The sequence below is a fragment of the Ambystoma mexicanum genome, chromosome 1p (assembly GCF_040938575.1).
Source record: "Ambystoma mexicanum isolate Mex_15411 chromosome 1p, UKY_AmexF1_1, whole genome shotgun sequence".
NCBI classification, from domain to species: domain Eukaryota; kingdom Metazoa; phylum Chordata; class Amphibia; order Caudata; family Ambystomatidae; genus Ambystoma; species Ambystoma mexicanum.
In genome coordinates, this window is record NC_090921.1 from 1,436,785,351 (window position 1) to 1,436,809,264 (window position 23,914).

Consider the following 23,914-nt stretch of genomic DNA (forward strand, 5'->3'; position numbering starts at 1 on the left):
ATTGCGTGATGATAGGTGAAGGATTTAAAAAGAAATTCAAAGGAGGAGAAGGCGGGGAAGGTGAGGGTAGGGGAGGAGGAAATATATTTAGGGTGAAAAAAGAGGCTGACACCGCCTCCGCGGCCAGAGGGGTGTGAGACATGGCAGAAAGAGGAGGAGGAGGCGGAGAGAGACACAGGGACTGTGGAATTGAAGAGGGGGATCCAAGTCTCGGTGATGCAGAGGAAGTGAAGATTGAGTCAGAAGAACAGGTCAAGGGTCGTAGTAGCTTTATTGCAGATGGAACGGGCATTCGAGAGGGCAATGTTGATGATGCTGGAGGGACTAGCAGTGGGGAGGTGAATAAGATTGGGGCAAGAAGGGATAGTGAGGAGAAGGGGGTGAGGGGGAGATCAGAGGAGGGGGTGGACAATAGGATGAGGGGAAGGTAGAGGAGGAGGAGGAGGAGGAAGACGGGGAGGAAGAAGGAGGGACGGCGACATAAGGAGAGAAAGATGGGGTGCATGGCAGGAACGGGAAGAAATAAGTGCTGGTGGATGTGGGAGAAGGGAGGACGACAGGGGCCAGGAATAGGGGATATAGCAGAAAGTGAACAAGGGGGGTTGCGACCAGGGCAGATGGTGGCAGAGCGTCCATGGCAATGGGGTGGGTAGCGGAGGCTACGAGGAGTCCCAAGGGGTAGGGGCAAGAACGGCAACAGCAGGGGCCTAGGGTAAGGGTTGCAGCAGGGTGCAATCAAGGGCAGCTGGAGAGATCAGCAGGGCAGCAGAGCTTCCAGGGCAGAGAGCAGTAGAGCGTCCATAGAAGAGAGGTCAGTGGCAGAGCCAGGAGGGGGCAGTGAGGCAAAGGCTTCTGCAGTTGGTGGACTCGGGAGAGATTGCCAGGGTCAAGCAGCTCAGCAGGCGGGGAATGAAGACCAGTGACAGCACCCAGACGCTGATGGTTCCGGCGAGGGGTACAGCAATGTCCTGGGAAGGGCAAAGAGGCCCAGGAGGCGGAGGTAAGGCAAGGTTCCTGTGGTTGGTGGGGTCAGGAGAGCATTGGTGGGGGCGATGGCTGAGTGAGGGCCAGATAGTGGCCCGGAGACGGAGCTTGAGGGCATCAACCGCACCCTGCCGCTGATGGTTCTGGCGAGGGCCTCTGCAGGCGCACAGTCCTGGGCAGGGTGAGGTGATCTCGCTGGTGGTCGTGGATCTGGATCTGGATGATCTGGAAGTTCGGCAGATAAAGATTCAGTATGAAAATGGGTCCGCCACAAGCAGTGCGTGGGTCGTCGCCTCCCTAGGGTTGAGTCATCAGATGTGCTCTCTGAGTCGGTGTGTCATCCATTGTCAGTCTTACCCACAGTACTCAGCGAGGGCGCACACAGCGCCGCAGCACGGGGGGCAGACAGAGCGTACAACCACGGGGGTCCGTGGCACGCCGTGGGGACCCGCGCCGTCCCAATATGGGTCGGTGCACGAGGGCACCTCCTCTCCTCTGGGGCAGTGGGAGAAAACCGACTTAGCAGCGAGCTGTGCGGGGAAACCCAGGACCAAGATGCGGCACACTGCGGGCCCAACGTGTCTTCCGGGCTGGGCTCCATACCACTTCCAGGGCATGATCCGTGGCGTAGGCTCTGCAATAAGGAAAAGGGCCATGCATATCACACGGGCCTGTCGGACCCGTGCTCTATTGTCCCGGGGTCTTGTAGAGGGGTTGTTTCACTCGCCCTGTGTAGCCTCTTAATGTCTTGGGGCTTGCTGCCTCTTCCGGGCTCCAGGCTGTGAGACAAAGATAAGGGCCACACGTGTCACACGGACCTGTCAGACCCGGGCTCTATCGTCGCAGGGTCTTGTAGTGGGGTTGCTTCACTCACCCTGTGTAGCCTCTTAATGTCTTGCGGCACACTGTCTCTTCCAGGCTCCATGCTGTGCTGCTTGCAAACAAGGGGCCAGCTCCACAGGCCCTGGGGCTCAGATGTTCACAAATGACAACGTCTCCCGCCTAGGCTGCCTGATGTTGATGTTCGCGCTTCTCGTGGCGCAGCAGTCAGGCACTCTGAAAATGTCAGGTTTCTCGGCCAAAACGATTCCGATTTGTGTCAGATTTTTCTCAAATGAGGGGGGGTGCCTTCGGTTTGCAGGATCATCAACTTTAATGGGCGGGGGCATCCATCAGCGGTGGCTCTTGCTGCTTATTTTGACCCGAGGAACGGAGCTTACTCGGGAGGGACACTCGTCCATGCGCCCTCTGGTGGTAGTATTGATATATATTGGTGGGAAAAAGAGAGGGAAGGATCAAGGTAAATGCCTAGGTTGCGAGCATGGGTGGAAATGGGAAGGTTAGAAGGGGGAAAATGAATGGAAGGAGGGAGTTGGGGGGAGGAAGTGTGTTAGAGGGTAAGAATAGTACTTCAGTTTTATCAGTGCTAAGAGAAAGATAGTGAGATGACATCCTTTTTTTAATGGTGGTAAGACAGGAAGAGAGCTTTAGATGTAGATCAGGGGTAAAGGAAGAGACGGAGAGATATAGCTGGGTGTCATCAACGTAGAAATGGTGAGAAATGGTAGAAATGGTCATTTGCAGCTGATACACCCGTTTTAGGATACTCCAAGTTGAATAGGCCAAAGGGAGCAATGTGGGTCCTTACAGTTAAGGCAATCAATCACAGAACTCATACAATCAAAATTGTAGAGTCAAATGAGGCTACATAGGTGGACATGGCCAAGTGTAATAAAGTCATGTTCCTATGGGAGAAAGAAAACTGGAACATTGTCTTGCTGACCTAAAATGTTTGGCCAGGAGAGCCCATCATTTGCAGAAAGGACTGGGATTAGGATGACTTTCGAAAAGTAGGAAGCAAATTTGAGTGGGCACCACAGGAGTATCGAATCCTTCTGACGTTATCAAAAGTTTCTAGTGTGATAAGTCTTTGTTAGGAAGTTAGATCCTCTATGCAGGAGCTGGCTGAAAAAGGCCTGGAGACACCCAAACCCAAAAAATACAGCAAGAAACAAAGATTAGGTGAAAACCCAATCATACAGCCGCTCTCTGGAATCCCATACTGGGTTCTATATTTAGCTGTAATTTCACTATGTATAATTCCTTCGATCCAATTCTTGAAAAAATACAAAAGTCAAATATATAGTGATTTTTCAATGTTGAAAATTATTTTATAGAAAGAAGTGACTAGTAGCCACCAAAATTGTTCTTCGTGAGGAAGAGATTGCCATAAATCACTCTATCTGAAGACTTATTTTTGCGCCAATGCATTTCGGAATATAAGAAATTCCTTCATCAGGGCAAGTCTAAAACAATAAACACATAACATTCACATGCAATTGTGCCAACCATCCCAAGATTAATATCCAATATAGAATAATTCCCACATTAGAAACAACGTAAGTATATAAATATCAGTATGAACAATCATCATCCAAATATTTGGAAAAATATGAAGGTAAACACATACCCGACAATGTAATGAGCCGGATCAGAAGGCAGGTCAAAAGATATAAAATAAAAAACAAATCAGTACAAAGGCAAGTAAAGTTATCCTATAACAAAATGGAGGGAATCGGGTCCATTACCTGATGTAGGTGAGTAATGGCGAAATCTATGTTTCAGAGGTCAGGCTGCTCCACCGTGTACGGCGAGTAGGTGCTGTGAATGGTAAAGTGAATATATATAAAGGACCTATTCAAAGTGTAGCTAAACGCTAAATAGAAATAAACAGGCGTGAATTGTAACTCACCATATGTAAAGAACGAAGCGGAGAAGTTCTCTCAGCGTCTGCTCAAAGCAGACTGTCTTCGTTGCATCGGCGCGTTGCCGAGCAACCTGGTTTAATAAGACACGTGATTGAAGGCAGAATGTCCTCCTTGCATCGGTGCGCAGCCAAGCAACTCAGTTGTGTAAGACACGTGATCACGGCTCTATGAACACGAGCCGCGACCCGTGTCCGAGAACTGATCAATAAACTCAATATGATCAAAATATCTAATTACTGGACCTCCTGGGGCAGTAATGATAAAAGTCATCGCCTAAGAATCAAAAAAGAAATAAGTAATCTGTCATCCATGGACATAGAAAAAATACTAAGATTGAATGAACCCATTTGGATAAAAGTAATGGCTGTTATATGAGCACCTCAGATGAGGCTATACTAATTATGAACGTACCTAAGTAGGATGGATGGAGCCTAGGGAGCAACCCTAGGGCTGTACCTTATATTAATAGTATGTGCCTTAATGCCGCTAGTGGTGTCGTCTAGACAGACGGCACCTCGGGTCCTGGGGGAACTCCAGGATGCGCAGCATGCAGGACATCTTTTAAACATGGGAAACATCTCTTGTTCATATACATTCAAGTGACCCTCAACATTCAGGTCATATACGTACTGGTGTCAATCTAAACCAAATGATGCTAAATGCAATGTAAGAAAACAATTAGAAAAAACAATTAGAGAAAACAGTGAAAGTTGATCTCCTCATTTAACCCATTGGGTACCAGACTGCCAAGTTTGTCAATCCAATATGTCTCTCTGCGACTCAAACGTTGGCATAAATCCTCATGAGGGCTGTTCTTGGTTAAAGCTTCCAAAATTACAAATTTTATTTGGGACACGTTATGTCCATTGGCCATCCAATGTCGTGCCACAGCTGAATTGATGTTTGCATTACGAATACAAGATCGGTGTTCACCCCACCTCAATTTAGCTGTTCGGGTTGACTGTCCCACATAAGTAGTAATATCATCTACGGCATTAAATGCCTGTGTGGCCAATGGACATAACGTGTCCCAAATAAAATTTGTAATTTTGGAAGCTTTAACCAAGAACAGCCCTCATGAGGATTTATGCCAACGTTTGAGTCGCAGAGAGACATTTTGGATTGACAAACTTGGCAGTCTGGTACCCAATGGGTTAAATGAGGAGATCAACTTTCACTGTTTTCTCTAATTGTTTTTTCTAATTGTTTTCTTACATTGCATTTAGCATCATTTGGTTTAGATTGACACCAGTACGTATATGACCTGAATGTTGAGGGTCACTTGAATGTATATGAACAAGAGATGTTTCCCATGTTTAAAAGATGTCCTGCATGCTGCGCATCCTGGAGTTCCCCCAGGACCCGAGGTGCCGTCTGTCTAGACGACACCACTAGCGGCATTAAGGCACATACTATTAATATAAGGTACAGCCCTAGGGTTGCTCCCTAGGCTCCATCCATCCTACTTAGGTACGTTCATAATTAGTATAGCCTCATCTGAGGTGCTCATATAACAGCCATTACTTTTATCCAAATGGGTTCATTCAATCTTAGTATTTTTTCTATGTCCATGGATGACAGATTACTTATTTCTTTTTTGATTCTTAGGCGATGACTTTTATCATTACTGCCCCAGGAGGTCCAGTAATTAGATATTTTGATCATATTGAGTTTATTGATCTGTTCTCGGACACGGGTCGCGGCTCGTGTTCATAGAGCCGTGATCACGTGTCTTACACAACTGAGTTGCTTGGCTGCGCACCGATGCAAGGAGGACATTCTGCCTTCAATCACGTGTCTTATTAAACCAGGTTGCTCGGCAACGCGCCGATGCAACGAAGACAGTCTGCTTTGAGCAGACGCTGAGAGAACTTCTCCGCTTCGTTCTTTACATATGGTGAGTTACAATTCACGCCTGTTTATTTCTATTTAGCGTTTAGCTACACTTTGAATAGGTCCTTTATATATATTCACTTTACCATTCACAGCACCTACTCGCCGTACACGGTGGAGCAGCCTGACCTCTGAAACATAGATTTCGCCATTACTCACCTACATCAGGTAATGGACCCGATTCCCTCCATTTTGTTATAGGATAACTTTACTTGCCTTTGTACTGATTTGTTTCTTATTTTATATCTTTTGACCTGCCTTCTGATCCGGCTCATTACATTGTCGGGTATGTGTTTACCTTCATATTTTTTCAACTATTTGGATGATGATTGTTCATACTGATATTTATATACTTACGTTGTTTCTAATGTGGGAATTATTCTATATTGGATATTAATCTTGGGATGGTTGGCACAATTGCATGTGAATGTTATGTGTTTATTGTTTTAGACTTGCCCTGATGAAGGAATTTGTTATATTCCGAAATGCATTGGCACAAAAATAAGTCTTCAGATAGAGTGATTTATGGCAATCTCTTCCTCACGAAGAACAATTTTGGTGGCTACTAGTCACTTCTTTCTATGAAATAATTTTCAACATTGAAAAATCACTATATATTTGACTTTTGTATTTTTTCAAGAATTGGATCGAAGGAATTATACATAGTGAAATTACAACTAAATATAGAACCCAGTATGGGATTCCAGAGAGCGGCTGTATGATTGGGTTTTCACCTAATCTTTGTTTCTTGCTGACTTTCGAAAAGTACCAGAAGAGGACCATATTTTGGGAATACCTTGTTACATGGGTGATGATTGAATTTGAAAATAATGGAGCACGTTATACAGAATAACCATTCATATTTGATTATATATCGATAACGGTTGTGTGACTTTGCTCAGTAAACTGATTATTTCAATTTTGATAAAAAATGACTAGTAACACAAAAATAGGCAGACATCAGTGGTAGCTTTTATTTTCTTTTTAGTTTGAATTAATTTGTAGTGTTTTGCGGTGACTGCCCAAGTATTGTGGTTAGGGGATTCAGTGAGGTCCAAGAATTACATATAATGACCTGTGGGGCTATCAGGCTACAAGGAATGGGATTGGGCTAACTGTTAACCAATATGTATCCACAAGGGTGGACGATGTGGTATTGAGTAGGCCTGCTACTCTCCATGGATCACGGTACTCCCCAAACTCACAACACTGGGGCAGAAGAGGACTGGGTAAATTACAAGTCCCAGATTGCATCGAACACAATACAGGAAAGAATACAACTGTGAATTGGCCCAGAATATGCATGGTACAATTTTTCTCTGGAGCAAATAGTCATGGATGGACACAGCCAAGGAAAATGTATTAACGATATCTGAGACTGCAATATTGCATTCTTATTTAATGTAGCAGTAGAGGAGTGGGAGAGTCAAGAACTGGATTGCATAGTTGCAGAATGTGTAGAACTCTCAGACCTGATCTCAACATATCACCTAGATAGAGAGTGGGGATTCAAGACCCCTGGCAGACTTAATCAGCTAGATAACTCAAGTGCAGAACTGTTCAACTGTGCCTACCGAGACCCAAGTGGTTCCACGATGGCACCAAACATAGTGCTGATATCTCAATCCTTGCCAGAGTTAATGGAAGGCAATTAGGCATAATCACCAGGTAACCATGCACAAAGCCAGCAAAATAGCATAGCAATAGGTGGAAGCAATTTTAAAATGAAAGAGAGCCAATTCAATCTGGTAGGCTTAATTACTGAATGTAACAACTTTTGGGAGAACAGAGAGAGAGAGAGACTAGCCCCTCTCGGAGAACAATAAAAGCAGTGTGAAAAGCCAAATTGAAGAAAGGATCCAGAGAGATGAATACAAGATCTTGGTGGCTTCTTGATACCAATGAAATGTAGGCAATTGCAAAAATAAACAACCAAGCAACAGGCAATGTGCATGATCTGATCACCTGGAATCCTTGTCATATGGGGAGACCATACCTGAGAGTGAAACCAGCAAGAAGCCCAACTGGCAAAACCTTAGAAAACATTGGCAAAGATTAAAAAGTTGCTTTCCATCCAACCATTGTTGGCAGACAAGGGAATAGAGGGAAGGCCAAAAAACTAAAAATCACAACTTCCCATCATGAGGAAAATTAACTACTGACTGCCAGACTGTTATCTGGCAATTCCAAGAACCAGAGAGGAGGAACCATCTTGTGGAAGAAGGCTTTGAAACATATTGACTGCCTGACAAGGACCTTGATAAGGGGTGGGGGGAAATATCTATTGAAAGCTTTGAAATCTAAGGTCTGGAAAACTACTTGTGCAAACGAAGTTCTAGGTAGAGGCCTGTGACGCAGAAGGTCTAGGAAGAGACTGGTGATACAATCTGAAACCTATGTCATGGGAAGATTACTGTCCTGCATCCTGTAGCATGAGGTCTAGGAAGAACTTACTGCATAAGCTGAAACCCAATGTCTTGGAGGGGATCTGAAATTCCACCAGAAAACCAAGTTATGAAAAGAGATCCCTTGTGTTAAGTGGTGGGGGCTATGCCAGGGCCCCCACCGGCATTCACACATGGCCGAGCCCATGCACACAAGGAACCACACAGGACGCGTGTGGACTGCTCAGGTCCCCGGCTCCAACTGCCGGGTGACCGTCTTTATTAATAACTGCGCATGCGTGAGCCTCGATCCTGCTCACGGATGCGTGGTAACTGCGTATCCACTACGCAACATCCCTCCTTTTCCCCCAAACAAGAAATACATATAACAGAATGCATTCAACAGTAACAGTTCACACTTAGACTGACAGTCTTCCACCTGTTACGAGGCAGGGTCCATAATAAAGGCTAGGGTACCTGCGTGCCTCTTCTGAGGGCGCCTCTGATATCCCTGGTGCCTCTGGCGGTCCATTGTCCTTTGGTGAATATCCGTCGTCACACTCGGCCCCATGCGGGTCGCTCACCTCCGGGTTTGGCGCCGCCACTATTCGCTTGAAGAATGATGCATTCCTCGTGACTGTTCCTCAGGCATTGGCTGCAGTGACCATGGACCCCTTGACGTGGGTCACTCCTAACGGCTGCGTTTCGTAAGGTAGCGATAACTTTCCTTCTGGCCTCCGATTCCGAACCAGCACTGTGTCCCCCACTGGAATCACCCTTTCGGGTAACTTCCTCCGGACACTCTCCCGCTCATTCTGGGCAGCCCTTTCCTCTCGCACCCTGTTGTTATCAATCTCCCCCGGTCTGCGGCCTTCTACTTCGGGCAACAGCCCCCGAGATGGCCCGCTTGAAAAGGGCTTCCGCTGGCGCGACCCCAGTAGACTGATGCGGGGTTGTGCGGTATTCGCACAGAAAGTCGACCAGATTTCGCTGGACGTCTTCCCCTCCATTCAGCGATATTCGGAACACTTTATTTAGCGTCCGCATAGAGCGTTCCACCTCTCCTTTTGCCCTGGGCCAGAGCGGGGCAACCTTCCGATGCTTGATTCCTCTTTCTTCACAATATCTTGCGAACTGATGGCCCTGGAATGGGGCATCGTTGTCCGAACATATCTCCACGGGGAAACCATGGGTGGCAAACATCTTCTCCAAGGCAGGATGGTGTGATCACTGGCCGTGGATTCAACCAGCTCCACCTCAGGATAGCGCGACCACTCATCTATTACTGCCAAAAAGTACATCCCCCAGCCTGTGGACCCGAAATCTGCATGCAAGGTCCCCCACGGGCGTTCGCTCCTTTCCATGGCTTGGATGGGCGGTCCTCGCTCCACAGGACTTGCTGCTTGGCACGGAATGCATGCCCTCACAAACTCGTCTACCCTGCTCTCCAGCTCTGGGAACCATACTTTCAATCTGAGGCGTGCCTTTGTCTTGGCCATCCCTTGGTGACCCTGGTGTGCGAGCTGCAGCACCTTTCCTACTAGTGCTCGTGGGATGACAATTTGGTGCCCTCTCAGCAGCAAGCCGTCCTCCGCTACCGACAGCTTGTGGTGAGCCTGCAGGTCCTTTCGTGCACCATCGTCCCTTCTGGCACTGTCCGTGAGCACGTCACACCACTCCCCACTGGCCACAGCCTCCTTGATTCTCATGAATACCTCATCTGCGTTTGATTCATCTGCGATTTCTTGGCACGCCAGGGCGACAGGCAGCACCGATTCCACCACCAGGTGCACTGCCTCCACACAGTCTGTCACCTCTGCTGAGTCTCTGGGCCTCCCCGACTCCGGATGCCGTGACAGATAGTCCGCTGGGTTGTGCATGCCAGAACGATACAGCAACTTGACCCAGTACTCCATGAGTGAGAGCATCCATCTCTCGATGCGGGCGGTGGCTTGGATGATGCCCCGGACATGATCGTGAGCAGTGGCTTGTGGTCCGTCACGACCACTGCGGGTTTTCCCAGGATGTTAATACGAAAATGCTTACAGCCCCACAAGATAGCCAGGGCTTCACACTCAATTTGTGAATATTGCTTCTCCGTCTCAGTGAGGGCTTTGCTGGCGTAGGCAACAGGCTGCATGGTCCCCTGCATGAGGACCGCACCCAATCCCATCGGGCTGGCATCTACCACAATCTCCGACTCCCGGTCCGGATTGAAGTAGGCCATCGTCTCTTGCCCCTACAGGGTGTTTTTGATGGCCGTGAATGCCCTCTGCTCCTTCTCTGACCAGGACCAGGGCACATCGTTCTTAGTCAGCGCCCATAAGGGTTCTGATAGGGAGGCCAAGTCGCGAACAAATCATCCACAGTAATTGACCATCCCCAGGAAGCTTCTAATCTCCGCGGGCGACTCCGGCGGGGCGGCCTCCTGGATGTCCTTCACCTTCTCCGGGTCCGGATAGATGCCCCCGCCGTGGAACACGAACCCGAAGAATTCTATCCGGTCTTTAAAAAAATTGCACTTATTTCTGTGCAGGGTCAGTCCCAGGCCGCGGAGTCTTTCCAGGGTGTTCTCCAGGCGCTTCAGGTGCTCGACCTCCGACCTTGCAAACACCAGAATGTCATCCGATATGTTGATTAACCCTTTAAGTCCCGACAGGGCACCCCTGATGGCGTTCTGGAAAACTTATGCTGCCGACGAGACCCCGAAGCTGAGCCTCTTGAATCGGTATAGCCCCTCATGAGTCGTAAAGCTGGTAATGTATCTTGACTCGGGGTGGAGCTCCAGTTGGTGATAGCCAGACTTCAAATCCAGTTTGGAGAAGACTCTTGCCCCTTGCAGCTCGCCGACAATGTCATCTAGGGTGGGTGTGAGGTGACGTTCCCTTTTGATTGCCGTGTTCGGTAACCTCATGTCCACGCAGATGCGGACTACACCTGGCTGTTTGGGCTTAGGGGCAACCACAATCGGAGAAACCCAAGGGGTTGGGCCTTCCACTCTCTCAATAATGTCTAGGTCGACCATTGTCTGTAACTCCTTCTCCACATGTGCCCTCTTGTGGAACGGAGTGCTGTTGGTCTCACCGATTCATCAATGTGGAGTCGTATGGGGTCACCTTTTAGTTTCCCTATCCCTTGGAAGATCATGTCAAAATGCTGCAAGAGGCTTTCTAGGTCCGTGCGGTAGACAGCAAATGTGAAGTGCACCAGGTTTAGTGCTTCGGAGGCGGCGCAATTTAAGAGGGAGTGCGGGCTCACGCTTGTTACGAAGAACCTTGCTTTTATCTTGCTCTGTCCATGGGATACTGGCGCTACGAACACACCTTGGATGGGCGGTGGTGTGTCCCCCCCAAAGGCTATATCCGCGCCTTGGATTCTGTAAACTCCGGAAGGCATGGGAGTGCTTCATAATGTTCAGTCGCTAGCAGACAGACCGACGCCCCCGTATCTATGAGGACCGGGGTAGGAACTTCTCCGATATCTACCATGCACATGCTTGAAATAAAGATTTCCTCCTCCTCCTCTTCCTCCTCTGCAATGTTCAGGTCCTGCTGGCCTTGCTCGACCGCTGATACACCCCTTACCCTCCGGGTATTGCTCCCGCCAATTCTCGCTGGTCTTCTCGAGGCTGCTACCGGGGCGGATGCCCTGCACACCCTCGCATAATGTCCTGGTGTGCCACACCGGCCGCAGACCCTCGACTTTGCTGGGCACTCCCCCATATGCGGCAGGTCATACCCTCAGTAGGGACATGACTGAGCATTGCCCGGCACTGAAGGGCCATCCCCTCTCTTTGGTGACCATCTCGCCCTCCCAGGAGCAGAGCGTCCGATGGCAAATGCCTCTTCACCTTTGCCTGGGTGCGTGGCTGCATCCATCTTTGCCCCCCTAGCCTCTGCCAGTTCGTAAGCTCTCCCAGTGTCCAAAATTTGCTGCAGGGTCAAACCAGGCTCCCTCAACACTTGCCTCCTCAGTTTCCCCGAACTGCATCCTTGCAGCAGCTGATTGTGGACCATCTCCTCCTCATTCACCTACCTGCAGGAGCTGACCAGGTGTCTCAGTCGCGCACAGAACTGGTCCAGCGACTCCTCTTCCAGCTGCTTTTCAGCGCACATGACAAATCTGTCAAAATCCACGTTTGCCATGGGAAGAAAGTGGTCTCGAAGGGCCTGTTTCACGGCATCTTACGTGACCACCGGGATGTTGAGTGAGTCATAGATTCTGTGGACTTCCGTCCCAGCAGGGTACACCATGATGGCAATTTTCGCTTCATCATCCACCTCCCCAGAGGCCCTAAAAAACATTTCTAGTTTCTTGACCCACAGCAGTCATTTCTGCCCCAATTTGGATGGTGGGCCTGTGGTGTCAAATTCAGGCATGGGGGCCAAAGTGCTGTGTCTCCTGCGTGGGACTGGGGCAGGGGCACCTTCTTCTTCTCCTTCCTCACCCATTGTAGCGGCAGGGTAGAGTACTCACAGGTTGTTGGCCTTTACAGGTGAAGATGATGATGCAGTCCTCAGATGAAAAATTCTGGAACCCAATCCAGTGGGTCCAGTCATGGAAAGTCTTCAGCACCCCCAACAGTGTTTCCCTTCTTCTCTTTCAATGATGTAGAAACAAAATGGCCGCCGGCCCTGCACGCGAGTTTGTGCCAACACGGAGCAAGGTGTTCCGTCTCCAACGCCTGCAGCGCGGAGATGTATTGCTCCGGAGACGTCCTCGTCGCCAGTTTTAAGTGGTGGGGGCTATGACAAAGCCCCCACCGGCATTCACACACGGCCGTGCCCATGCACACAAGGAACCACACGGGACGCGTGTGGACTGCTCAGGTCCCCAGCTCCAACTGCCGGGTGACCGTCTTTATTAATAACTGCGCATACGCGAGCCTCGATCCCGCTCGTGCATGCGTGGTAACTGCGAATCCACTACGCAACAACTTGTATGTTATATTCCCAAGATCCAGGAAGCTACCTATTGAGAATACTGAAACCTGAGGTCTGGGAAGAGACCCCTCATGAATCCTGAATCCCAATGTGTGGGATGAGTGCTGGTGGGAAAACTGAAAGATAATGTCTGGAAGAGACTGTTTGGAAATAAGTGAAGTGTCCTATATGCACGGCCCTGAAGTATACAGGAAATCTGACATGGCCTGTTAAGAGAGCCACTGAAAACCAATAGAAACCAAAGGTCTAGGAGGGCCTGAAGGAGGAAAACAGCCTTATGGAAGTCTAAGGAGGAAAGCAGAGAGGTCCAGAGGGAAAACCAGGATGTGAGTACCTGATGCCAGAACATTTCTAAACAACTCTTTTTATTAAGGTGTATGTGTGGGCAGGGATTCTATTTTGCCTGTAGCTGTGTGCACTGTGTGAAAAGAATAAAGGTGGGGGTGAGAGCATTTAGGAAAAATAGATCACTGTGCTGATCATTGAGTGCATCCAATGTGGATCCTGCTGCTGGTTGCTGGGTTCTTAGGGGACATTTCTCATCTGTCCTGTATTTTAGTAAGAAGAGGGTGGTACAAACCAGGCACCCTCAGATGCTGGACCTCGGATACTGTGACCTGTTTCGATTTTGTTTATAAAGCAAAGAAACAAGAAGTCTTGTCACTCCAGTTTGGAACGTGAGTGCTGATTTATTTGGCATATACTGTGCCCTGTATTGATAACATATGGAGTGCCTGGAAGCATAAAGAGTGCTGACACGTGTTTCAACCATGGAGGTCTTTATTAAGGTGAATAGTTAGGGGTGCTGGACCTGTAGTCTTGGTGGAGGGCTCCAGAGTGAAGAATTGATGCAGGTCTGCAAGTAAGAAGGCCAGCGAGGCCTCTGCAGGAAAGATGAGCAGTCACAGTGATCTTTCGAAATGTCATGTCATCTTTGATGTCCTGGGAGTTAGTTTTAGCAGTTCACGGTGGTGGCGCGAGATATGTTTGCTTAATTTACCATAACTGGTTAATTTCACCGGTTTTTAGTTTTATTGTAGCCATAATGTCCCTTTAACAACTTTTTTTCAGTGAATTTCACAGGTTTTTACCAGTGCACCCTTAATCTGCTACAAGTTCCTTATGTTCCTTATATTATACTCAACCCCCGATGTAGCAGCTGCAGAGTCTGCGGACAGTGCAAATGTCTGCAGACCGGACGTAGCAGTCACAAAGTCCAGAAGCACAGAGGAGAATAGAAAATATTCTACCCATCAACCAACAAACACATATACATAAAGCAATGTTACTTATATTTACTGCACTCAAATATACTTTTTTGTACAAATGATTGAAAATGTACACATCATTTTTTATTTATAACACATAATGAGCCTCATTACGAGGAGGGCGGAAAGGGGTTAGCGGCGCCGGTAACGCTGCAGATCCGCTAACCCCTTACCTCCTATTACGAGGTCTGCTTGCGGGTCCCGGAAGCAGCCCAGCATGCTAACAACGGGCCCGTTATTAAAGGGCCCGTTGTTAGCATGGTCCCCATTTCCATTGAGCCCTATGGGGGCTCGAATGGGAATGGTGATGGACCGGGTCCGGGTTCCTTGAATGAGGAATTACCGGGCACTCCAAGGTTGGAATGGCTCGGTAATTCCTTATTTAAGGAACCCCGACCAGGTACCCGGTAAGGGGGTAGCCATGCCTCTAACAGCAGCATGGCTACCTCCTAACTCGTAATGACCCCCAATATAATGGAATGCACCAAGCATAAACCATAAGTGTAGACCTCATATATCACTTCAATACAACTGATCATAGGGACTAACATACACCAAGTGCTTATTCTAAAACAATATCTCACCAAAGTGTACGTGCATTATATGCATTTCTTTATTATTAGCATTTATTATGTTAGCATGTATTATGAAAAACACACTATTCTTTAATTTTGACAGAAATGGCAAACACACTTGAGTGGTTAGAGGAGAACTTCCCAAAAGAAGAAATGAGTGATGATAACTTCGCTAATGGTATGCAATACTTATTTTAATGCAAACAAATAATGTAATTTGTATAGACCTCACTAAAAGAATATTTTTTTTTACAGTACATAGTTTTCATGAAGAAACCATGCCCAATTTAATTATACACAATCCAAAGAATCACAAAGAGAAGGACTATCCCCAACTGTACATAATCAAAGCATGAGCTTGTCTACAAAATTGAATGAACTAAGCAATGATTTTAAGGAACTTTTACAATATGTCAAAAATCATGTCATTAAAAATGTTCCCTATCACTGTGCTTCTTGCACCTGTTCCCCGTGTCCCCAGCAATCACCCCATCAAATTCCCAAAATTTAAATCAAAGACACTTTGATAAAACCACACTCCCTTCCTCCCCTGATCATTATTGTACAGAAATTCCCAAATCTTCCATTTATGTTTCCCATTCTGATACCCCATCCCTTTCATAAATAAATGTATTGTTTATAATATATATGTGTTGTATATTGTAGTGTGGTATGTCTTTTTTTTTTAAAAGCCCCATTATGGGTCCACGGAACTATGACTGGCCAGGCTGTCTGCACTCAAAATGGAGGTTCCCCCGAACAAGCGTGATGTCCGGTTTTGCATGATGCGCTTTTAATTAGTCTGCGGACACTGCACCTGTTCTACAGACACAATGCACACTGCGATTCCCATCTGATGGGTGTCTGGGGACATTCCCTTCTCTGCCTTCTATCTCTTCTCCCCTGACGAGGTTTCTAGACAAGTCTGATCTATGAAAACCTCACCAAAACAGGTTGTGGCCTGCTCTTCCAAAACCATCAAGGACTACATTGGCACCCTCCATCCTGCCCTGGCTGACTTCTGCAGCCACTCTTTTGCCTCTGGATCTTCCCCTCCACCCTTAAGCACTCTCTTGTTTACCCTTTTTTCAAGAAACCCTCAGCCGACCCCTCCCTTCTGGCTAACTATCTCCGATCTCTATCGCTGTCTTCCTGGGAAAACTCCTGGAAAAGATGGCTATCTCCCAGTTAAATCTTCACACTGAATCTGTTGGTTGTCTCCATGACCATCAGTCTGGATTCAGAGCAGCCAGAAGCATGGACACTGCTCGCCTGAACATCCGTGAAGACTAGCTCTCTATCTCTGAGTCTAATCTCCCCTCTGTCCTCATCCTACTTGATCTCGCTTCAGCCTTTGACACGGTCAAACATTCCATCCTGCTCAACCGGCTCCATGATAATCTGGGCATTACTGATCAGGCTTTGGCCTGGCTACCTTCTTTCCTCTCTGACTGACCCTCCCAGGTCCAACTTGTGTCCTTCCTCTCCTCTATCTCTCTCTCCTTCTGCGGTGTTCCGAAGTGGTCTAACCTTTCTCCCTGGTTGTTCTACCGATACCTGGCCCCTCTCGCCCACTGTATTGCTGCTCTCTGCTTCAACAACCAGTGCTATTTGGATGACACCCAGCTCACTTTCAGGCTCCCCTCTGCTGCCTCTTCTCCTTCTCTCATCCCAGATTGTCTGTCTGCAATCCAGGAGTCGTGCACCACCAATGATCTCTACCTGAATGCCAGTAAGACAGAGAGCCTCCTCATCGGCAGACCTGCACACCTGCATCCCTCTTTCCCACCACTCTTTGGCCGGCATCCCTTGGCCCTCCTCCTGCCCGGACCTGTGAGGCTAAGAACTTCAGGGTTATCTTCAACTCCTCACTCTCCTTCTCTCCTCATATTTCTGATGTCTTTAAGAAGTCTAACTACCAACTGCACCCCCTCAGAGGTTTTCTTACTTTCCTCTCCTTCCCTAGAAGCTCACGGTATCTAGAGCACTGGTTCTCTCTAGGCTTGACTACTGTAACAGCCTCTACTCTCCATCCTCTGCAACTCACCCAGAACAGAACTGCAAGACTTGTCCTTGTCCTTAAGCCCAGCGATAGTATGTCTCCAGCACTGAAATCTCTCCATTGGCTCCCAGTGGTTGCAAAGATCAAGTTCAAGACCCTTTGCAACCTCCACAAGGCCTTCTGGGGCCTCGGACCAAAATATCTCCAGCTTTCTCTTCTGAAGTATCTTCCTACTCAAGCTCTTTGCACCTCCATCTCCTTGGGGGTCAGTCGCTTTTCCAAGCAACGAGTTGGGGGCACAAATCTCTTTTCGGCTGGCGCCTCCCTCTGGAATAGCCTCCCTGCCTCTCTGAAACTTGAGCAGAACCATCTCTGGTTCCGGAAGCATCTCAAGACTTTCCTCTTTGCTTCTGCCTTTGCTCTTCCTCTACCTTGCTGATCTCCTGTCTGCTACTGCATGGGTTACCTGGCAACCCTCTGAACCACGGGCCCAGGTCCCTGCCCTCCCAGTTGCACACCTGCACTGCCTCCTTTCAACCCTGCACTTGGGCTGTATCTGCAACCCTACAACCCCCCCTACCTGCACTTATCTGACATTTGTTTTTCTGCACGTAACCCTGCGCTGCCACCTGTCAGCCACACTTCTTGTTTTTCAATGTTTGATCCTATGTCTTGCACATGCTCCTCCTCCCCTGGCACTTCTCCACTTCCCTCTCCCCTGCTCTTGCGTGATCTCAATGGCACTGGGCTTAGTAAGATCGCTGTCTTGTCCCCTCTGTCTTGCCTCGTCGCGCCTTGAAACACTTGTGTATAGGCGCGCTATGAATAAAATATCATATCATATCATGTGACCGCACCCGGGCAGCGAGATTACATGTCTGCGGAGGGTGTTCGTGTCCACGGACAGTTTAAAAGTGCATTTTCTGCTAATCTAGCGTGTTTCAAGCAGAAACTTTACCCTTCAACAGCTACCAGACCCATTCTTGGTTGTTCTGGCAACCTTTTCAACTTTTCAAGGCCTATTTGCTACTCAGTAGTCCTTGGACATCACAACTGTCCGTGGGCGGTTCCTCAGAAGGGACCCACCCATTACTTTTCCTCATTCTCAATCTGGCTAATGTTGGGAAGGGAACAGCCCTACCCCACCACCCTAGTCATAGCTCGAATGAATAAACTCCATCTGCAGCTAACGGGGGAGCAGCCCCCACCTTCAGGGCACATGTAAGAGCCCTAGAATGCATAAACATAGATGAATAATAGAAGCTATGCCCCCGCTCCAACACTCCATATTTTATTAGGCCTGGGTGCCATTTTTTACTAGGCCCAAAACCGCCACTCCGAGGGCTGCGGCTCTCGCATTTCCAGCTCGCCCTTGGGTGACAAGGAATCACACCAGGCCAGCTCCGCATGAGCCTTGTTCCCACGGAAGTCCATCCTTCCCCTGTCCTCTCAAATTTTGCAAATGCCTAGTATCAGTTTCAAGAATGTGCTCTGCGAGAAGCGTGAGACAGTACCAGGCCCCAGGACTGAGTCCATCCATCTCCACTAAACTGCCAGCACACCCATGACCCCCACCCCACCAGGCCGAAGCCCACCCCACCCTGCTGATCTGGCCCCCTATCTCTTTTTTTATTTATTTATTATTATTTGTATAGCGCGCCTAAACCTAGGGCATCTGGGTGCTTGACTTAAGAAAGTGGATACATGAATGTTTTTAGGATGTTTATATCAATGGTTGCATAAGAGTTACATATCACTGGTTACATAGGAGTTACATATCTTTGGTTACATAAGAGTTACAGAGTTATGCATTAGAGGTAGTTAGAATACGTTATAAAATAGCAGGTGCAGGGGAGCCTCTGACAGCCAGGTGCTATGGGTTCTGAGCCGTAAGTAGCAATGACAAGGAGTTGCCTAAGTAGTTTCGATGGTACCGATGCACAGGCTTGCGAGGTGACAGTCAGAGCATGGACATAGTTGGTATGTTGTCGGTGTTGCAAGTGCTTGGTGCTCATTGGCGGGAGCTGGGCTGGTCCTTGATGTCCTGGTTGAATGACCATGTTTTTAGCTTTTTCCTGAAAGACCATAGGGAAGGGTCTGTCCTAAGCTCAGGGGATATGGAGTTCCAGTAGTTCGTTGTGAGAACGGGGAAGCTGGATCCGCCCGTTTTCTGTCTTTTTACATCTTAGTGAGTTTAGTTGCCCTAGGTAGGCTGAGCGGGTGGGTCTGTCTGAGTGAGTTTTTGAGATCAGGTTGGATAGATAATGTGGGGCGGTGTTAGATATGCATTTGTGGGTGAGGGAAAGTACTTTGAATTTTATGCGTTCTCTGACTGGTAGCCAATGGATATTTCTCCTAGCAGTGGAGATGTGGACGGACTTCTGAATATTGAGAGTAGCTCGGACAGCATTGTTTTGAATAGTTTGGATCTTTTTAATATTTTGTGTGGAGGTACCTGTGAAGATGGCATTACAGTAGTCAATCCTCAAGAGGATTAGAGCTCAGGCTAGCATGATGTGATTTTCCACCGTGAGGTAGGGTCTGCATGCTGTGATGAGTTTCACAGTGTACAAGGAGGCTGAAGAGATGGCATTCACTTGCTGGGTAAGTGAGGAGTAAAGGTACACCCCTAGTGTCTTGACTGCTTTGGAGACTTTAATGCTGTTCCCATCTATATCAAAGGCTTGGTAGGCTGGCGGGAGGTTCTTGAGTTTCACTGGTCTGCCTTTGATTAGGATCTAAGTTTTATCATCATTGAGACATAGTTTGTTTTTAGCCATCCAGGCCTGAATCGTGAGGTAGATGGTATTGAGCGTTATAGCATCTGTCTCATAGTCCCCAGTGACTGCCAGTAGAATTTGGGTGTCATCAGTGTAGTTTGTGTACTTGACATCCATATTATCTAATTTATCAAAGAGGGGTTTGGTAAATGCGTTATACATGGCTGTGGCTATGCATGAGCCCTGTGGTACTTCGCATGTGTCTGGCGTGGGGTGTGCCGCTGCCAAAGCTGAGAAGACTTGCATAGATCGGTTTGAGAGGAATGATTCTATCCAGCTTATGGCATTGTTGGAGAAGTGGGCATCGCTGGCCAGGTGGCGGCATAGGATCTTGTGATTTACTAGATCAAATGCCGCTGAGAGGTCCAGTAGGAGTAGGATGGCTAAGTCGCCTCTGTCTCTTATGAGGTCCATTTGTGTTTTGAGATCGACCAGGGCTGTTTCAGTGCCATGGCCAAGGTGAAATCCTGATTGTCGGAAGTCCGAGAAGGTTGTGCCATTCTAGATAGTTATGGATTTGTACATAGGTCACTCTGTCTAGTATTTTTAGGAAGAATGGCACTGTTGTGATAGGCCTGTAATTGGTAGGCACACTGGGGTCTCATGTGTTTTTTTTTTTTTTTTTTTAATAAAGGGAGCACCTAGGCTTCCTTTAATTTGTCAGGCATTTGATTGGATGCAAAGGAGTTATTTATCAGGGTAGTGATAAATTGTGCCAAATTGTCTGCGCAGTCTTTGATTAATTTGGATGGGCAGATGTCCCCCTGGCACCTCGTGGGTTTGAGGCCTTTGATGATTTTGATAGCCGCCTTTGTATTGATGGTGAAGAATTCAAACTTAGTGAAGGGGTTTTTGAGTTTTATGGTCCTTTGTTGGGTTGTGGTAAGATGTTGAGTTTCGATTTTTTTAGGTTAATCTCTTCACGTACCAATACGTGTCCTGCCCTCTGATCCTGACCATTCCATAGGGCACACCACAGATCTAAAGCCTGAACGTCTGTACATCTCTCTATTGGCAACATACGTCTTCTAGTATCATGAGGCACCAGGGGAAGTAAACAGTAGATCAACCCCCGGGCGAGAAACTTGGGTGTGGGAACTGCAGTATTATTGAAGTCCTGATTGCAGGGGTCAACACCCCTTTATATTATTCTCCATTCTTGTCAATACCCCTTTCATATGATGTTCAGGTGCCTGCCATCTTTATTAAATTATTGGTTCCTGTTGTTTAGCTTAATTAGATAAAATGTTTCTAACGTGTCACTCGACCTTCACTGAGAGGATGAGCCAAGCTGACCCACGTGCACCAAGATCAACTGGAAAGCAGCAGCTAATTAGCGCCTGGCATCCCCTATGGAGCAGGCCGATCTACATGGACCCACCAACCAGCGATGTTACTTTGTGCCCTATGTAATTTCGTCACTGAGGATGCTTTTGCCCTTTTTAATGTGCTGCCCGTGTAATTTTGTGGCAGAGTGCTCTCAGGCAGTTGAGTTCTTTGCTGGCATCTATATTATATAAACTGTGTTATCCTTGCAAAATATCTCTTGGCCTTATTCACTAACGGGGTGTATAATTATTGGGCTACCTGTTCAGAAGCTGGTGCCTTCATTTGGTGACTCCGACGTGATTTCCTTAGCCCCCCATACTTGGAGCGAGATCCAGGGCCTCTCTGGAAAAGGCTGTGCCCACCTACAGCTGACCAGTTCCCCAAAATGCATACACAGCATAAGCGTTTCTTGTTGGTTCCGGCTTTGCAAATACTCGGCTGCTCATTGGAGCCAAGTGCAGCCCCAGGGCGAGGCCCAGACATGTTGTGGATTAACACGAACGGAGGCTTTCGTAAGAACATGGACAGGTGATTGCAAGGAAATACAAACTTTGGGGTTTTCGGGCATAGAACAGAGGGGTTGAAGGGAACACAGAATGAGTGAAAGTGAATGAACGGGTTGATTATTTGAAGTGGAGATGTGTATGGCCATTTATTGTTTTTTTATTATGAATTAAGTTAGGAGAAGATAAAAGAGGAAGAAACGGGAACCTACACACGCAAGGAGGAGAAGTTGGGTGCCATATTGCACTGTCCAGGCCAGTGCTGAGAATAAATATAGAGATAAAGTAGGACCCCTGTATAATTAGAGGGCTCGGGGATAAGAAGTGGTTGTTATTTTAACTTATTGTTTTAGTTTGTTATTTTCAGTGTTTTTAATATGTACAGAAGAGGCCCAGGAGGTTCATGTGTGGTGTGAATGGGAAGTGAATAGACGAGGAATGTCAATGCTCTAAAGGGAAGAAACAAGGGGGTATAAAGTATATGTTTTTGTTTATTTGTGTCTTTGTTTCGTGGTTAAATATATGTGCGTAAACAGGTTCGCCAGGCCAATAAAGGATGGAGGACTTCCAAACAAGATAGAGATGCAGTGAAGGCGAAAATCCTTTTAAAGGAATACAAATTAGCTCTTTTCACAGCAAAAAAAGAGTTCCTCCAAAGACAAATCAAACAGGCAGGAAACCAAGCTAGAGCACTATTTGATGCAGTGGCAAAGTTAAGGAACCAAATGTGTATGGGAGCTCCCACTACTGCTACCCAGGAACAGGCTAACAACTTTAATAACTTTTTTGAAGAAAAGATTCTGGATATCCGGAAAAGCATTGCCAAAGTGAAAATGGGAGAAAAATGAGAGGAGCCCCTAGAAGAGACAGACGTTCTAAAGGGAGAAGATGAGAGCTTCCATTTTAAAACCATTGAAAATGAGACTGTGCTGGCCCAGGTACTCCAACTGAAGCCAACAAAGGACCTGGCATTTCCAATACCAGCATTCACAGTTATTCGGTTGGCAGCAAATCTTGCGCCATTCCTAACAAAGTTTATAAATAAAACCTTAATGGAGGGTTATGTTCCAAGTGCCCTGAAGGGGGCACTGGTAAAACCTCTATTAAAAAAGCCAAACTTAGACCCAATAAAAACTATCGTCCAGTAGCTAATCTATGCTGGCCCACTAAAATCTTAGAGAAACTGGTTTGTGGCCAATTTCAGGATTTTGTGGACAGCAAGAGCCTCCTGGATGAATGTTAGTCGGGGTTTCGGCCTACTCATGGAACAGAGACCGCCCTATTGGCAGTTCAGGATGATCTGCTAGAAGCCGCAGACAGGGGAAGATCCACAATATTGTTGATGCTGGACCTGCGGCCTTCGATACGATCGACCATAAGATCATTCTTCAACGGATTGGGATGGTCAGAAGAGCCTCAAAAGTAATGGTGCAGTGGTTCAGTTCCTTCTTGAAGGACAGGACCCAGTGGGTAACACTGGGGGGTTTCTCTCAGAACTACTATGGCTAACATGGGGAGTTCCAGAGGGATCAGCATTGTCACCACTGATCTTTAATCTATACATCCGTTCACTATTTGATATATTACGGAAGTATGGATTGAGACTTCACTCTTACGCTGACGATACCCAGATTTATGTGGAAACAGAGAATATAGAGGAGGCCTTTGAAAAAATTGACCAGTGCATGCAGGAAATTAAAAAATGGATTCCATGCAATCAGCTACAGCTTAATGCGACCAAAACCAAGGTAATTCTATTTGGAGCAGGGAGCGAGTTGAGGGCTGAAAAACAAAAGATAACCCCACGGATTTTAGGAGAAGAAATCCAGTTTTCAAGGAAAGTAAAGAACCTTGGATGCATATGGCAGGAAAACCTAGGGAGTGAAGACCAGGTAGGCGCCAAGGTGAAGGCTGTGTACTATTCCTTGCATATGCTCAGGAATGTGCTCCCTTTTGTGGCAGCAGAAGATCACCCAGTGGTCGTAGGGGCATTAACTAACTCCCACCTCAACTACTGCAACAGCCTACTTGCAGGGATCGCAGCTAAACAGATGATGAGACTTCAAAGGGCCCAGAACGCAGCAGTTAGGCTGATTGCCCATCTGGGAAAAAGAGATCATGTGTCAGCCTTGAGCAGATCTCTCCACTGGCTGATGGTGGAAGATCGGGTAAAGTTCAAGATGGCTTGCCTTATGCATAAATGCTTTTACGGTCATGCACCAAAATATCTGAGTGCTAGGATCCACCACCTTGAGCCAACTAGAGATCTCAGATCGGGAGATAAAATGTTAATGACCATACCCCGGACTAAACAGATATCAAAGGGGGGTAGGAGGTTGTCGGTTTTTGGTCCAAAGTTATGGAAACAGCTACCACTTACTATTTACTTATGTCCATTGCTGGAAATCTTTAGAAAGGCACTAAAAACCTTCATATTTAAGTAAACCTAAGAGATCTATTACAGGTTGAACACCTTGATCAACGT